The following is a 17,630-nucleotide window of genomic DNA, read 5'->3' as shown; positions in this document are numbered from 1 at the left end:
TTGCAGCAGCCGTCAATGCACTCGTGGAGGCATCGCATGCTTTGGTAGCAGCGGCGAATGCGGGTATGTTGTTTTACTCCCTTTGTATGCTTTTGTCATAAAAATCAATTTGCTAATTCTCATTCGATTGAAAATTAGACCCATTCACCATCAACTCTCAAACAGTGGACACTAGTAATATGTAGAACTAGAAATTACACAAGATTTATGTACTCCTAGTACTATTACTTCGACGCTGCATATTGTTTACACGAGGAAATTGCACAAACTACCGCTTAATTATTGCTGCCTTCGTTGCGTAAAACACTTTTTTAAACTGTAATTTTTTCCGCACAAACCACCAACTATCGTGTTCTGTTGCAGGGAGGTTCAAATTTAGGATTGAGCTGTTTAAGAGCAAATCAGATGATCGGGGACCACCAACTACTATAGTTTTAATTGCAAATAGAATCGATTTTGCAAAATTATGAAACGCACATAACGTTTGAATTACTACAATTTTTTGAAGGTTTGATATTTTCATCATTTTTGTGTGAATCTTACACCAAGTAACACAACTTTCAGACGGAATACAAAATATTTTCAAACTTCCTAGATTTGATAGCTCAAATATTTTTAATTACTAGTTTTTCAGTATTTTAAAAAGTCGAAACACTATATTTTTGCTGAATGTTAGAAAATATATTTCATGATTATCCCATATTAGTTAAGAAGTACATAAACTAGTAGTAGTTTATGGAGATACATCCATTAAGGGCATGTTAGTGTGTGTTGGTGTATTACTTATGCCTTCTTTGGTTAATACACTTCTCTAGTGATCCCCGCAAACCCTCTATTCTTGCCTAGAATACAAAAACTCCCCATCAAAGTATTAGTGCATTTTTGGATGAGTATTCGAGAGGATTGGGTGAACACCAAGTATTTGCATAGGAAATTGGTACAATTGAATCCTTGGCTGTTTGATTTGTAGGATTGTTTCCGATAGGAATTTTTCCTAAGGATTTCTTTGCACGATTCCATAGAAAATTAAACATCTACTCATGCCTCTTTTTAAGAATGCTTTACTTTTCCTATGGTGGAATCAAACAAAGTTTGGATTCTATGAATTCCTATAGGATTGGAGTGGACATGACATTGCAATCCTACATTTCCCTATTCCTACATCTTTCGGTGGGCATTTGCCTAGAATAAATAACCATGTGTATTACGGAGTAGCAATAAAATATAGGTTTATTTCTCTAAAGCATCTTGCTTGTACTAGTACATGGCTTAAGAGACAATATTTTTACCATTTTTTTGCGAGAAGACAATATTATTCTCCGTACCATAGTTACTAAGTACATTTTATTGGATGATGAAGTGATAGCCCTCATCAATGCATTGTGAATTATTAGGGCATGGGTACTTACGTGATTTGCAGTACACCGTACGATCGAGAACCGCCGTCCCTCTTTGCTTTCTGCACGATGCAGTGGAGCTCCTCCCACCGCAGAATAACTTGAAAGCCACAGCTGACTGGGGAAAAGTCTTGCGCCGAGAAAATCTACAACCGTGGTTGAGTACATGTGTTTCTTAAGATACGAGTGCTCCAATGCATTTTTCTTTCCTTTTACTAATTTACCTTGAAAATCCCGCACGTCCACTTATTTGTGGACGGAGGGAGTATCACGCCAAGAGGAAGTAGGACAATAGTGGGCGCTTATAGCCCGCCTACGTGGTACTTTTGCCAGCTGTTGGCTCTTCTATTGTTCTTGCTCTAAAGAAACCCCGATTGTGAAAGGCCAAGGCGTACTTCTTTTGGTCACTCAAAATTCAAAATACTGCCATGGACATTGAATTGACATGACAACACATAGCTTAGGATGTCCAAATTTGCACGTTAGACCGAGTGACTTGTTCTTCACCTTTTCGGAGGAACAGTGACTTTTTATTATGGGTCTATACTCTATACACTTTCCAAGAAAAAGGAGGAGATGTTGTAGAGTGTAGAGGAGCGAAGTCAAGCGCCCCGCCCCCACCTGCCCTATTTCGGTTCACCTCCATCGTCTACCTCCGCCCCCGCCCGCACCAATCGACCACCTTCCATAGCACGCGCCAGTGGCTCGCCATGCAGACTTTAGAATCAATTCCACCGCCCGGTTTGAGAGCCTCCGTTCTTCATCTTCCCCGCCACCTGCCGCCATCGAACCCAAATTAAACTCCAATCAGTTGAACCCAAACCTCATAGACCCACCCCCTGCCCTGCGATGGCGGCATCGAACAAGGAAAATGATGACTCTGAACTGTTTCAGAAGGTCTTTCCGAAGGTCCCCTTGAAGAACTCGTAACAAGATGCGACGTCATCACCGCCATGAGCCTCGTCGGTTCGTCCAAACTATTTTCGACTACTGCAAATGATAGTGCAACTCTATCTTTTTCTCTCCGTTTGGCCTCCCATGTGTTCTTCATTCTCACCCGACGAAGGTAGCACGGGATTGCAAGGCGCGCCTGCTGGACGGGTTCTCCTCCGATGACTTGTGATGCTGGACGCAGTGCGGGTAAGCGGTGGGTAGGTGCCAATGGAGATTGGGTTGCCATGGTTGACACTGGCTTTCCTGCTTGCAAATGGAAACTTGTCAGCGTCTACACTCGCCGTGAAATTCCTCTCCCTGTGCCGTTTGAAACCACCCACATTCCAAATATATACCACCACAACCTTCGTGCTATTATATTTCACAAGATATATATTTGCCAAGTTCCCACAGCTGCTAGGGGTACAAAAATTTCTCTCTTGTTGCTGTTTTTGACATCAGAGTTGCCCTCCTTTGCGGCGAAGATTGCGGATGGACAGTTCTTACAGAGCCCAAGTCCCACATCTTTTACAATTACAGTGATGCAATTCTCCACAATGGGCTTGTGTTTGCCACAACTCATACTGGCACTGTTCACGCATGGAATCCTCAGCAAGCTGGTAATTTTCCTCCGGACGTAGTGTATGATGAGCTTCATTATTCATGGTTGTAAAGATAATTTTAATGCACAAACTTATTAATTTTCGAACCGGTGATCGACTTGGAGGCTTGGGGCATATTTGCTTCGGATGAAATTTCATTGGTATTTAGACTTTTTATTCGAGATGATTACCATAGAAAAATTTGAGGATTGTATAATTAGGAGTTTTATTCTCAGATTGAATTATGTTGGATTTTGACCTCTACTTGAACTTCTTGAAATGAATCCTTTGGTTTCCCATGTGATGTACTCAAATACACCAATATGTTGTATTATTGAATGGAAATGCCATTATATCATCCCATCTGAATCCTAATGCGTTTTCCCAATTCTTACGTTTTCAGATTTGTGCAAACCAAACATACCCTTCTTAACGATAATTTCGTTTTCAAGCGGGTCCTCCGCTGATCGTAGAGCCACCGCCCATTGTGTTTGAATGGCGGTGTGCATGATGATGCTCTTGGCCATGATCACGAGGTCGATTATGGCATGTGGTGGTTAGCAAGATCTATAGATGGTTCTAGACTTCTTCTGATCCATACACTTGGGCATTGCTGATGAAAGGGAATATTCCTGTAAAGTTTGCCATACTGCTTCTGATCGTCGTGTTCATCATGGTCGCACTGTTGGCAACTATGCTTCTGGGTTTGGTTGCCTGGTGTTCACGAAGGACACTAGTAAGTTAAATGAAGGTATTCCATGGGAAAAGATTGATGACCTTGGAGAATATTCTCTTTTCCTTGGAGTGAACTATCCGATTATGCTTCCATTAGGCGGTGCAGATGTTGTCCCAGGATGTCTGACGAGAAGAAATTGTGTGTACACCTTGCCGAATGAAGCATGGCTTCGCAATCCATAGCTGCCTGAAATATGCCGATTCGAGTGCCGAATCATGAAGATTGCGCCGTTGGTTTCCAAACCAACGCCTTGGAGAAAACATGCAAAACAAAAAAAGATAGGTACTGGTAAAGACACCGCTTTGGTTCATCCCAAACTTCGCCAACGCCCGGATTGGAACAAGTGTGATGTTAATTCTGAAACAGGCACTGTGACCATTGATAGCTACTGATAGTATGTAATTTCATAGCTAATGAACGAGGCAATTGTGGTCTACTAATTACAATTGTTTTGTAAAGAGGTGGTCTATAAGTATACCCCTCTTTTCATTGATGCATTTGTGGTCTACATGATGGTACTCTTAAATATATGGGTGTGGCTCCTCAACACATAATGTGGGGGTATTATTGTGTTAAAGTTGAAGGCTTGATCAACTATAGGTTCACTTCTCTAGTTACATTACTAGGTACTCCGGTTGGCTATGTTGTGATGAACACATTGTGTTCTGTTGTTCAATGAAGACAAAAGTAGAACTATGGTATGCTTATGTTTAAGAGCAAGCGAGGGTTTAGCTTGAGATGTTAAAATTCAGATTTGAACTATTTTTTGATATGGAAATTTGAAATATATATGATCTTTGTATATGATTATGTATAACAACAAGCGACGAAAGAGCTGATGCTCCTATTCCTTGTCGGCGGGAGGACTATGTGTGGGCGACTTGAGCCAAATTAGAAGGCCATAGCTATGTTGATTGGTCCTTGAAGTTGGAGGGGCTAGGATTTCGGATGAGCGGAGTGGGGAAGTTGTTGCTCATGGAACGAAGTCCTTAAAATAGTAATGTTAGTATATAGGAGTACAAGGTATATACTTGTACTATTTTAGTACTATAATAAGTATATCGGGTTCATCAAAAGAATTATCTCGGGTTCACAACCACGTGGGGTCAAGGTGAGGGAAAGTTGGTCAATACCTCTTACCGCTATATCCCCGCCCCAAGTTCTAATGCGCAAGTGTTGTTATTTTTTTAAAGGGAAATAGTGGTTCCTCTCCCCGGAAACATGCCCCGCATCTCCACCTCCTAGTATCGTAGTACTCACTCTGCATATCTTCTCCAAAAAAAACCCTCTTCTGTCTCTTTCTCCCCTTCACCCCTCTCTCCCTTGCATTAGATTACCGACTCCAATGAAGCAGTCCATGGGATGGGACAACCTCCACTACCCACTGGTGGAGAACATAGCCGAGCGGGCGGATATCCTCAGCACTGGTCGCCTCGCTCGAGGCATGATCGGCATGCGGCATGCCATCCGCGGAGCGCATAAGGTTCCGTTCGGTTTACGAGCACCCCCGAGACATGGCCAGACGACCGCGACAATACTGTAAGAGTATTTATTTATTTACTCATCTCGTTTCAGCTTGTGTTTTTTCAATCCACTTTTCTTGTTGCCAAACATCATGCATGAATTTAGACTCAACATCATCACCTGATTTGGGAGTGCTGTAAGGTTCTGTTGCCTTCACTATGCACATGTACTCTTCGGAATTGCTTTATTTATCCATTACATACGTGCTGATTCTGCACAATCCGCTCTTCATTACGTCGAATACCTTGCATGCATAGACAATTTTGAAACAAATCCTATTTGCAGGGCATTCACGCGTTGCTCGATGCCATTAGACAAGCCGAGCGAGTTCCGGCATTTATCCATACCAAGGAGGAGCTGGATGGACATGGACCCATGCCTCTGGGTGGGTTGTATGCGACGGTCGGGTGGCATTTGTCCAACGAGACGGGCACTTGACGATCCGCAACATATACATATCGGATACTATTATACCTCTTCCATCTACGCAAGATGCGAGGAATTTCTTTAGGCCCTACTAGTGAATGGTGGCATGGCAGCCCACCATTCCTGTTCAAATACAAAATAGATAAAAGTTTGGAACTGCTCAAAGTACGGATCGTCAAGATGCCGTACAAAGATGATCTAGCGAGGCCATGGCATTACGAGGTAATCGTTGTATTTGACGAATTGATCGCTATCCTACAAGCGCCCCTAGAAAAGGAGTGGAATATCATGAGAAACCCTGAATTCTTTGATAGAAACAGCTATGTCGATGCCATGGGCATTCCTGGATATGGTACAAGTTCACACCTACATCGTGTATACGCAATTCACATATCCGTATGGAGATGTTCTGGTTTGGGAACCATATACTGTGGTGAGTCTTTGTTTTATGTCTTAACTAGTAAATGGCATGCTGCACATGTTGGACCAATTACGATTCGCAATACTGATGTATAAAAGTTGCGTTCTAAATGTTGTTCAAACTTTCAATACAACTAATAATTTGGTTATACCATCAAAATAAGTGTGAGCATACGAGTTTATAAATATGAACAAAAATTTGGAACCTTTCTTAATCACTATCAAGTGGGACGTGTGATATCGGTGTGAGATGCTACTGATTTTTCTTCATAATGGAAACATGACGGTTCTAGAAACACGTGGACACTTTGGTGTGAGTATTTTTTCACGCGAATACCTCTAATCCCAACCGTTAGATTTTGGACACCAAGCTTATTGGAATTGCTGCTACATGTCTTGTTAAAAGCTGGTGCCTTATAGTAGTAGAAAATAGAAGATAGAAGAGAAGAGATAATTTTCGAGTGTAGTTCCTACTTGCTGCATTGTGGTTGATCTTTGTGCATTGCGAGGACACATGCAGCCCAGCGTCTCATTGACGCCTCTGTCATTGAAGATGAAGAAGCGAGAAGTGGCTGCAATTTTCGCTCAAATCGAGGAGATCGTCATGGAAGATGATGAAGCAAATGTGGCTCAAGGCGATGGAGGTGCCGATGAAGATAATGATGCTGATGAAGAAGAATTAGAAGAAGAAGAATTAGAAGAAGACGAATTCGATGATGAAGAATTAGATGATGATGGTGATAATCATAATTATGAAGATGAAGATGTATTTCTTGGATTTTCAGACCAGCGCACTTGGTTCATGGCACCAATGAGAGCGAGAGTCCATGCCTGGTGAATCTGATCTCGCGTGGATTCAGAGTTAAAGGTTATCGGCCCATCCTCGGTCCTCCAATATTACATATGGGTAACAAGCTGAGGTCTTATCCTTTGGTACGGTGCTACGTTTTCTTGAGATCTGCCCATACCTTGGACCACCGTAGAAGAGGCAAGGTGGGAAAGATTGAACAATTTGAAGGGGCGTTCTTTATTTCTTGGACTCAATCACCCAATTTTCATGCTACCCCCGCCAATCGACGCAGAGGCTGCGGAGACCAGATTTCCAATTGTTCAAACATGGTGTGTCTTTGCTACCCACAATCGCGCCAGTGATACATGGATACGTCCAAGGCCAAATTGGTGCAGAATGCACGTCAATGGAGGTCCTGCCATAGGCTCAAGATTGCAGTACAAAAAAAAGAAGATTGAACATAGAGCCGAAGCACCCATGTGGTTCGTCCCAACACTTCCACCTGTTTTTCCTTGAGAAATAGAGAGACAGGATGGTGACCTTATTTTATAGAGAAAACATAGTGTTCGTGAACTTAACCTCATGAACATTCGCTGTTCGGTTTTGCTGAAATCAAAATTTTGCAGAGATGAAGATCTTTGTTTGAATCCCATGTCTTGAACATATTTTTCACAAATTAGCTACCCGTATTGTGATGAATACATGCTGGTTTGTTGTTTGGTGCAGTAGCAGACATGAAGATCTTTGTCCTGAATACCACAATGGACATCTTTTTTTCTTCAAAAATTAGCTAAGCTCACGCTATTAGGCGCAAATGCCTATTAAGAGATTTGGTGCTCTTGGGCACCAGTGCTCCTGCTATTTTAGAAAAAATAAAAATATATTTATTTGTTCAAAAAATTAGAAAAAAAATCATGGAGTAGCTAATGAATTGTCCCATAAACGTGCAAAATTTCAGTTTCAAATACAAAAAATTCTGGGCTACACAAAAGTAACAAACGTGTGGATCTGGGTATGCATATTTCAAATCTCCAAATTTCAACAGATTTTGTCTTTTTGTGTAGTCTACAATATAAAGAATGTCATATTAAAATTTTACACGCTTGTAGGTTACTTTATTTATTATGTCTACATTCATTTTCAGATTTTTTTGAAACAAATATGTATGATATTTGATTTTTTTAAACAGCAAGAGCACTGGTGCCCATTAGCCAAAGACACTTTTCGCAAATGCCTTCAATAAAGGAACGGATGGTGACCTTATTTTATAGAGAAACCATAGTGTTTGTGAACTTAAAGTGATGAACACACGCTGTTCGGTTTTGGTGAAATCAAAATTTAGCAGAGATGAAGATCTTTGTTTGAATCCCGTGATGAACACATTTTCCTAAATTAGCTACCAGATATTGTGATGAATACATGCCGGTCTGTTTTTCGGTGGAGTAGCAGGACATGCGGGGATCGAAAGAAGCGGCAAAGTAGCCGGAAATCAGGGGTCAAATATAAATTCGAGAAAGGAAGCGTTTATTCAACGATCAGGTGACATGTGGGACGTATCTTGCGGCCGCGGCCTCAACATTTATCATTCGAGAGAGGATGACATGTGGGACCCACGAACAGACATCGTTCTCGACGTTTCTCAAAGGGGCAGGAGATCGAAAGAAAAAGGCAAGTAGCTCGAAATCAGGTGTCAAAAAATCCAAGAAAGGAAAGGTTTATCGCACAAAGAGGCTGACAAATTGTACCTGGTTTGCAGCAGCGTCATCAACGTTTCAAAGGCGGTGGAGTTCGAAAGAAAAGGCAAATAGCCGGAAATTAGGGGTCAAAAATAAATCCGGCAAAGGAAACTTTTATCGTACAAAGAGGCTGACATGTGGGACCCGGCCGACAGGCGTCCTCAACGTTTCTAAGGTGGCAGGCAATGGAAAAAAGGCAAATAGCCTGAAATTAGGGGTCAAAAATAAATGCAACAATAGAAACTCTTATTGTTCATAGAGGCTGACATGTTGGACCCATGAGCCAGCAGGGCCCTCAACGTTTCAAAGGCGTCACGGGATCAAAAGAAAAGAACCAAGTAGTCATTAATTAGGTGTCAAAAATAAATCCAAGAAAGTAAATGTTTTACTTTTCATAGAGGCTATCATATGGGACCCATGAGCCATGCGGCGTCCTCAACGTTTCTAAGGCGGTCGGGGATCGAAAAAAAAAGCGAAGTAGCCATTAATTAGAGGTCAACAATAAATCCAAGAAAAGAAATGTTTATTGTTCTTAGAGGCTGACATGTGGGAGCTATGCGCCGACTGGCGTCCTCATCGTTTCAAAGGCGGTCGGGGATCCAAAGAAAAAGGCAAATAGCCGAAATCAGGGGTAAAAAATCAAGAAAGAAATATTATTGTTCATAGAGGCTGGCATGTGGGACCCATGAGCCAGCAGCGTCCACAATTTCAAAGGCGGCACATGATCGAAAGAAAAAGGCAAGTGACCAAAAATCAGGGGGTAAAAATCCAAGAAAAAAACTTTATTGTACATAGAGGATGACATGCGGGTCCCATGAGCCAACAACTTACTCGTCGTTTCAGAGGGCCGAGGCGGCATGAGATCGAAAGAAAAAGGAAAGTGACCAAATATCAGGAGCAAAAAATAATCCATGAAAAGAAACTTCATTGTACATAGAGGATGACATAGGGTCCCATGTTGTAGCAGCGGTCTGAACGTTTCAAAGACGACATGAGATCGAAAGAAAAGGCAAGTGACCAAATATCAGGAGCCAAAAATAATCCAAGAAAAGAAACTTTTATTGTACCTTTGAGAGTCGGCATGAGATTGAAAGAAAAAAGGCAAGTGACCAAATATCAGGAGCCAAAAACCTAGAAAAGAAACTTTTATTGTACATAGAGTATGACATGCGGGTCCCATGATGCTGCAGCATCCTCAATGTTTCCAAGGCGCAGGGATCAAATGAAAAGGAAATAGCCAAAAGCGAGAGGTGAAAAAAATCGAAGAAAGAAACTTTTATTGTTCATAGTGGATGACATGTGGGAGCCATGAGGCAGCAGCATCCTCAACGTTTCCAAGCGACGGGGATCGAAAGAAAAGGAAATAGCCAAAAATCAGAGCGTGAAAAATAATCCAAGAAAAGAAACTTTTATTTTACATGAGAGGATGACATGTGGGTCCCATTTTTACAGCGAGCGGTCTCAACGTTTCAAATGCGGCTTGAGATCAAAAGAAAACGAAAGTAGCCCGAAATTAGGGGAAATAAAACTCCAAGAAAAGAAAGTTTTTGTACATAGAGGATGACATACGGGTCCCAAGGCGGGGGAAAAAAAGAAAAAGGAAATAGCCAAAAATCAGAGGGTGAAAAAAAAATCCAAGAAAAAAGAAACTTTTAGAGTTCATAGTTCATAGAGGATGACATGCGGGTCCCATGAAGCAGCAGCGTCCTCAACGTTTCCAAGGCACACAGGACCAAAAGAAAAAGGATGTACCTGCTGGGCCTTTTGATCAAAAAATAATCCAAGATAAGGAAGATATAAATTGGGGCTGCTCGGCCATACGGGCCTTGTAACTCTCTGGACGTCTTTTGACTCGTACAATTACAGCCCACTCCAAAACAAGAAAGTCCTATGCTTCGCAAAAACAAAACAAAAACAAGGAGATTCATATTAGTTCGTTTATGTAAAAATAAAGATTTAATTTATCCGTTTGCAATAGCTCAGAGCGAAATACACTTTTTATTATGCCAAAATAATCAAGATATCACATGTTTCTTGTACAGGGAGAGCTGACATCGGGACCCATGAGCCAGCGAGCGTCGTCAAAGTTTTAAAGGCGGCGGGGATCGAAAGAAAAAATAAATCAAAAATCAGTTGGTAAAAAAATCAAAGAAAAGAAACATTTATCGTTACGAGAGGATGACATGCGGGACCCATGTGGCGCAGCATCCTCAACGTTTCCAAGCAGCACGGGATCCAAAAAAAAGGCAAAATAGCCGAGAAATTAGGGGTCAAAATAACTCCAAGAAAAGAAAGGTTTATCGTCCATAGAGGCTGACATGTGGGACCCATTAGCGAGCAGATTCTTCAGCGTTCAAAGCGGCGGGGATCAAAAAAAAAGGAAGTAGCCAGAAATTAGGGGTAAAAAATAACTCCAACAATGGAAACTTTTATTGTTCATAGAGGATGACATGCGGGTCCCATGAGCCAGCAGCTTCCTCAACGTTTCAAAGGCGGCATGGGATCGAAAGAAAAAGGCAAGTGACCAAATATCGAGCCAAAAATAATCCAAAAAGAAACTTTTGTACATAGAGGATGACATCGGGTCCCATGAGCCGGACTTCCTCAACGTTTCAAAGGCGGCATGGGATCGAAAGAAAAGGCAAGTGACCAAATATCAGAGCCAAAAATAATCCAAGAAAAGAAACTTTATTGTACATAGAGGATGACATGCGGGTCCCATTTAGCAGCAGCGGTATCACCGTTTGAGATGCGGCAGGAGGTCGAAAGAAAAAAGGCAAGTGACCAAATATCAGGGGCCAAAAAAATCCAAGAAAAGAAAGTTTTATAGTACATAGAGGATGACATGCGGGTCCCATTTTGCAGCAGCTGTATCACCGTTTGAGAGGCGGCGGGGATCGAAAAGAAAAAGGCAAGTGACCAAATATGAGGTGCCAAAAATAATCAAAGAAAAGAAAGTTTTCAACGTTTCAAAGGCGGCGGGGATCAAAAGAAAAAGGAAGTAGCCAGAAATTAGGGGTCAAAAATAACTCCAAGAAAGGAAACTTTTATTGTTCATAGAGGATGACATGCGGGACCCAAGCGCCAGCCGACTTCCTCAACGTTTCAAAGGCGGCATGAGATCGAAAGAAAAGGCGGGTGACCAAATATCGATCCCGAAAATAATCCAAGAAAAGAAATTTACTGTACATAGAGGATGACATGTGGGACCCATTTTGCACAGGACCAAAAGAAAAATGAAGTAGCCAGAAATCAGGGGGTGAAAAAATCCAAGAAAAGAAAGATTTCAATTGGGCTGCATCTGGACATCTGGGCCTTCGAACTATCCTGCTGGGCCTTTTGACTCGTACAATTTCAGCCCACTCCAAAACAGGAAAGTTCGGTTTTTTCTCAAAAAAAAAAACAGGAAAGTCCTATGCTTCGCAAAAACAAAAAACGAGGACACTCAACATATAAGTTTGTTTATGTAAAAATGAAGATTTAATTTATCCGTTTGCAATAGCTCAGAGCGAAATACACTGATTTATTATGCGGAAAATAATCAAGATATCACATGTTTCTTGTACGTGGAGGCTGACATCGGGGACCCATGAGCCAGCAGCGTACGTCCAGCGTTTCAAAGGCGACGGGGATCGAAAATAAAATAAAAAACTAAAAATCAGTTGGTAAAAAAATCCAAGAAAAGAAAACATTTATCGTTACGAGAGGATGACATGCGGGACCCATGAGGCGAGCAGCATCCTAACGTTTCCAAGGCGGCGGGGATCAAAAGAAAAAAAGGAAATAGCCAGAAATTAATTAGGGGTAAAAATAAATCCACCAAAGGAAACTTTTATTGTTCATAGAGGATGACATGTGGGACCGACACCGCCAGCAGCGTCCTCATCGTTTCAAAGAGGCGGGGGATCAAAAGAAAAAGGCAAATAGCCAGGAAATTAGGGGTCAAAAATAACTCCAAGAAGGAAACTTTTATTGTTCGTAGAGGATGACATGGGGACCCATGAGCCAGCAACTTACTCCAACGTTTCAAAGGCGGCATGAGATCGAAAGAAAAAACGCAAGTGACCAAATATGAGGTGCCAAAAATAATCCAAGATTTATTGTACATAGAGGATGACATGCGGGTCCCATTTGGCAACAGCGGTCTCAATGTTTGAAATGCGGCTTGAGATCAAAAGAAAAAGAAAGTAGCTAGAAATTAGGGGGCCAAAAAAAAATCCAAGAAAAAAAAGTTGATGGACATAGAGGTTGACATGCGGGTCCCATGTGCCAATGCTTACCTCAACGTTTCAAAGGGCCGGGGATCAAAAGTAAAAGGCAAATAGCCAAAAATCGGAGGGTGAAAAAAAATCCAAGAAAAAAAACTTTTATAGCACATAGAGGATGACATGCGGGTCCCATGAGCCAACGAGGTTCCTCAACGTTTCAAACGTGGCATGAGATCGAAAGAAAAAGGCAAGTGACGAAATATCGGGAGCCAAAAATAATTCAAGAAAAGAAACTTGATTGTACATAGAGGATGACATGCGGGTCCCATGTGTAAGCAAGCTTACTCAACGTTTCAAGGCGGCAGGGCATCAAAAGAAAAAAGGAAATAGACAAAAATCAGAGAGTGAAAAAAAACCATAGAAAATAAACTTTTATAGCACATAGAGGATGACATGCGGGTCCCATGAGCCAGCAGGTTCCTCAAAGTTTCAAACGTGGCATGAGATCGAAAGAAAAAAACGCAAGTGACCAAATATCAGGAGCCAAAAATAATCCAAGAAAAGAAAGTTTTATAGTACATAGAGGATGACATGCGGGTCCCATTTAGCAGCAGCGGTATCACCGTTTGAGAGGCAGCAGAGGATCGAAAGAAAAAGTAAAGTACCAAATATGAGGTGCCAAAAATAATCCAAGAAAAGAAAGTTTTATAGTACATAGAGGATGACATGCGGGTCCCATTTAGCACAGGTTCCTCAACGTTTCAAACGTGGCATGAGATCGAAAGAAAAAGGCAAGTGACCAAATATCAGGAGCCAAAAATAATTCAAGAAAAGAAACTTGATTGTACATAGAGGATGACATACGGGTCCCAATTAGCAGCAGCGGTATCACCGTTTGAGAGGCTACACGGGATCGAAAGAAAAAGGCAAGTGACCAAATATCAGGAGCCAAAAATAATCCAAGAAAAGAAATTTTATTGTACGTAGAGGATGACATGCGGGTCCCATTTTGCAGCAGCGGTCTCAACGTTTCCAAGGCGGCACGAGAACCAAAAGAAAAATGAAGTAGCCGGAAATCGGGGGTGAAAAAAATCCAAGAAGAAAGATTTCAATTGGGCTGCATCCGGACATCCGGGCTTTCGAACTATCTCGCTTGGCCTTTTGACTCGTACAATTTCAGCCCACTCCAAAAACAGGAAAGTTCCGAATTTTCTAAAAAAACAGGAAAGTCCTATGCTTCGCAAAGACAAAAAAACAAGGAGATTCAACATATAAGTTTGTTTATGTAAAAATAAAGATTTAATTATCCGTTTGAAATAGCTCAGAGCGCAATACATTGTTTATTGTCTCTCAAAATAATCAAGGTATCATATGTTTCTTGTATGCGGGAGAGGTGACATCGGGGACCCATGAGCCAACAGCGTCGTCAATGTTTTAAAGGCAGCAGGGGATGGAAAGAAAAAATAAACCAAAAATCATTGGTAAAAAATCCAAGAAAAGAAACATTTTCGTTCCGAGAGGATGACATGCGGGACCCATGAGGCAGCAGCATCCTCAGCGTTTATTGTTCATAGAGGTTGACATGTGGGACCCGTGAGCCAGCGGCGTCCTCAACGTTTTAAAGGCTGCAGGTGATCGAAAGAAAAAATAAGCCAAAAATCGTTTGGTCAACAAAATCCAAGAAAATAAACATTTACCGTTACGAGAGGATGACATGCGGGACCCATGAGGCAGCGACATCCTCCAACGATTCCAAGGCGGCAGGGGAAATATCCGGAAATTAATTAGGGGTTCAAAATAAATCCATCAAAGGAAACTTTTATTGTTCATAGAGGATGACATGTGGGACCGACACGCCATGAGCAGTCCTCATCGTTTCGGAGGGGGCAGGAGATCAAAAGAAAAAGGCAAATAGCCGAGAAATTAGGGGTAAAAAATAACTCCAAGAAAGGAAACTTTTATTGTTCGTAGAGGATGACATGCGGGACCAATGAGCCAGCAGCTTACTCAACGTTTCAAAGGCGGCATGAGATCGAAAGAAAAAGGCAAGTGACAAAATATCAGAGCCAAAGATAATCCAAGAAAAGAAACTTTATTGTACGTAGAGGATGACATGCGGGTCCCATTTAGCAGCAGCGGTCTCAACGTTTCAAATACGGCTTGAGATCAAAATAAAAAGAAAGTTGATTGTACATAGAGGATGACATGCGGGTCCCATGAGTCAGCCAGACTTACCCAACGTTTCCAAGGCGGCAGGGGATCAAAAGAAAAGGAAATAGCCAAAAATCAGAGGGTGAAAAAAATAAAGAAAATAAACATTTATAGCACATAGAGGATGACATGCGGGTCCCATGAGCCAGCAGGTTCCTCAACGTTTCAAACGTGGCATGAGATCGAAAGAAAAAGGCAAGTGACCAAATATGAGGAGCCAAAAATAATTCAAGAAAAGAAAGTTTTATAGTACATAGAGGATGACATGCGGGTCCCATTTAGCAGCAGCGGTATCACCGTTTGAGAGGCGGGGATCAAAAGAAAAAAGAAATTGCCAAAAATCAGAGGGTGAAAAAAAACCAAGAAAATGAACTTTTATAGTACATAGAGGATGACATGCGGGTCCCATGAGCCCGCGAGGTTCCTCAACGTTTCAAACGTGGCATGAGATCGAAAGAAAAAGGTAAGTGACCAAATATGAGGTGCCAAAAATAATTCAAGAAAAGAAAGTTTTATAGTACATAGAGGATGACATGCGGGTCCCGGTTAGCAGCAGCAGTATCACCGTTTGAGAGGCGGGGGATCGAAAGAAAAAGGCAAGTGACCAAATTTGAGGTGCCAAAAAAAACTCCAAGAAAAGAAAGTTTTATAGTACATAGAGGATGACATGCGGGTCCCATTTAGCGACGGCGGTATCACCGTTTGAGAGCGGCAGGGGATCGAAAGAAAAAGGTAAGTGACCAAATATGAGGTGCCAAAAATAATTCAAGAAAAGAAAGTTTTATAGTGCATAGAGGATGACATGCGGGTCCCGAGTTAGCAGACGGTATCACCATTTGAGAGGCGGCGGGGGATCGAAAGAAAAAGGCAAGTGACCAAATTTGAGGTGCCAAAAAAAACTCCAAGAAAAGAAAGTTTTATAGTACATAGAGGATGACATGCGGGTCCCATTTAGCAGACAAGCGGTATCACCGTTTGAGAGGCGGCGGAGGATCGAAAGAAAAAGGCAAGTGACCAAATATGAGGTGCCAAAAATAATTCAAGAAAAGAAAATTTTATAGTGCATAGAGGATGACATGCGGGTCCCGGTTAGCGACGGCGGTATCACCGTTTGAGAGGCGACGGGGATCGAAAGAAAAAGGCAAGTGACCAAATTTGAGGTGCCAAAAAACTCCAAGAAAAGAAAGTTGATTGCACATAGAGGATGACATGCGGGTCCCATTTAGCAGCCAGCGGTCTCAACGTTTCCAAGGCGGCAAGGGATCAAAAGAAAAAGGAAGTAGCCGGAAATCGGGGGTCAAAAAAATCCAAGAATAGAAAGAATTTTGGTTCATAGAGGATGACATGCGGGACCCATGATCCCGCATCGTAAACGGCTCGATCGGAGAACGTTGAACGAGATGGCGCGATCGAGAAAAAAAACAATGCCGGAGAGGCCGCCATCTCGGGCCCTACATCCCTCGGCGGTGCGGATTTGCGTTGACTCGGCCGGCGAACCCGAGAATTCGCGATGCACCACGTCCCGGGCCACCATACGCGACGTTTTGGCCGCTTCGTCGGGCTAGGTGGCCTCAAAAACGAAAAAAAAAGTTTTGACATGCACCACGGAGGGACCAAAATCGTCGGCCATGGTACACCAGCAACCACGGCGCGACTTCAACTTCGTCGGCCATGGCAACTTTTCTTGTAGTGTGAATGCTTAAGCATTAAAAGAGGAGTCCATTATCTGTTGTCTATGTTGTCCCGGTATGGGTGTCTAAGTTGAAGAATGATCAAAAGCGAGAAATCCAATGCGAACTTTCTCCTTAGACCCTTGTACGAGCGGCATAGAGGTACCCCATTGTGACACTTGGTTGAAACATATGTTATGCAATGATGATCAGTGTTAACCCAAGCTAATTAGGACAAGGTGCGGGCACTATTAGTATACTATGCATGAGACTTGCAACTTGTAAGATATAACTTTCATAACTCATATGCTTTATTACTACCGTTGACAAAATTGTTTCATGTTTTCAAAACAAAAGCTCTAGCACAAATATAGCAATCGATGCTTTCCTCTTTGAAGGACCATTCTCTTTACTTTTATGTTGAGTCAGTTCACCTATTTCTCTCCACCTCAAGAAGCAAACACTTGTGTGAACCGTGCATTGATTCTTACATACTTGCATATTGCACTTGTTATATTGCTTTGCATTGACAAACTATCATTGAGATATACATGTTATAAGTTGAAAGCAACCGCTGAAACTTAATCTTCCTTTGTGTTGCTTCAATGCCTCTACTTTGAATTATTGCTTTATGAGTTAACTCTTATGCAAGACTTATTGATGCTTGTCTTGAAGTACTATTCATGAAAAGTCTTTGCTATATGATTCACCTATTTACTCATGTCATTGCCATTGTTTTGATCGCTGCACTCATTACATATGTTTACAATATGATCAAGTTTATGATGGCATGTCACTCAAGAAATTATCTTTGTTATCGTTTTACCTGCTCGGGACGAGCAGAACTAAGCTTAGGGGATGCCGATACGTCTCCGACGTATCGATAATTTCTTGTGTTCCATGCCACATTATTGATGTTATCTACATGTTTTATGCACACTTTATGTCATATTCGTGCATTTTACGGAACTAACCTA

The sequence above is a fragment of the Lolium rigidum genome, chromosome 6 (assembly GCF_022539505.1).
Source record: "Lolium rigidum isolate FL_2022 chromosome 6, APGP_CSIRO_Lrig_0.1, whole genome shotgun sequence".
In the NCBI taxonomy this organism is placed as follows: Eukaryota; Viridiplantae; Streptophyta; class Magnoliopsida; order Poales; family Poaceae; genus Lolium; species Lolium rigidum.
The sequence above is the reverse complement of the archived record's forward strand: the minus strand, read 5'-3'. Positions refer to the sequence as shown.